Genomic DNA, 1,482 nt, shown 5'->3' on the forward strand with positions numbered 1-1,482 from the left:
GGGCAAGACGATGTGGTCAGTTCCACCGTTAAGTATAACTCAATGAACACATCAGCTGACCGTCTTTGGAAAACTGGCATTTCCTTCAGTCCAGGAAGGCAACGAAAAGCTGCCCAAATCATTGAAACTTTTGATACCATAGAAGATACAAGTCTTGATGAGCTTTGACGAAAGAAGGAAAGTCAAACGTGAATAATGGTATCCCAGTCAGTCATATCACGAACTGAGTTGTCTGTCATACTTCTCACCAATTGGGTTGTCTGTCATATATAAAATTTATATTTCTCTCCAATCGCGAAGGGACTGTGTTCAGAACTCTACTAAAAGAGTCTCACTGCCTACCCCCGGGACTCTAAAAGGTCTCTAAGAACGACCTTCTGCTTTCTAGAATAAGAGATTTTTATTTTTTTAAATAACATGATGGCTACCAAATTTTAACTCCATAAAAACACTGTGGTCTAGAAGGCCCCTCTTTAAAGGAATGGGGTCTTGATGGAAACCAGAGGAAGGAGGCCTAAAAAGCAGAGTACTGAAACTATGATCTAGCTTTTGCTTTTAGATCTCTAGAGATACCAAAGGGGTACATGTACCATGGAACACTAGGCCTATCATTCCGTGCGTTTGAGTAGAAGCATTCTTAGTTATTTATAAAATTTATAACTCCAATTTGTCAAACAGTCCCAAGACTCAAGACTCAAGTAAAGTTTGTGTGGCTGAGTAACGAAACTGCCCTTGTCCTAGAAGAGGGAAAATGGAAGAGGGGGGATTTGGGGGTGGAAAAAAAAAGGGGGGGGGGGGGGGAATGATCGTATAACGGTACGGATATACGTATGGGAAAAAAAAAGGGGGGGGGGGGAGTCAGATCTAACCCCGCTGTGTAAGTACGCGCACTTGTCGTCCACTAGCCTACCAGTTGCACTGCGACTGGGCAAAGTTTGTTCTAAGCGCCTGAGAGAGTGTCGTGTTGCTGGGGACTCCCCAAACTCACTCGACACGACACCATGCTGAAGTAGTAGGCAAAGCTTATTTATTCTCTACCAGTGGCGTTTAAACACCTCAGCAAATTAACCCTATCCGTACACCCTGGGGTCATTTTGTACCTCCGGGGTAGAATTCTTCACATTTTAGAATACTTCTAGTACGGGAATCTCTTTGAAACTGGTTCAGTATTTCTCCAAAAATAATTTTAACAGACTGAAACGCAAAGCGCACGCATTGAATTAACGAGTTAATTTCCTCTTTGAACGTGGTGGCACAGAGTTCCCCACGCCTCACGATACTAATATAGTAAAACACGACGTGCGGATAGGGTTAAATGTTCGACGAGGGGATAAAAACAACTGGGAATAAAAGTGATGGTCCGGTCGTGTGACATTTATGACAGTTGAAAAACAAGCAACCTGCGGCTATGATGGTCAGCAGTGTCTGTCACACTTGGTCATGAGTGGCGAAAGGGCAGTTTGGGGAAAGTGAGGGCGGGGG

Source organism: Aplysia californica, unplaced genomic scaffold (assembly GCF_000002075.1).
Source record: "Aplysia californica isolate F4 #8 unplaced genomic scaffold, AplCal3.0 scaffold01461, whole genome shotgun sequence".
Taxonomy (NCBI): domain Eukaryota; kingdom Metazoa; phylum Mollusca; class Gastropoda; order Aplysiida; family Aplysiidae; genus Aplysia; species Aplysia californica.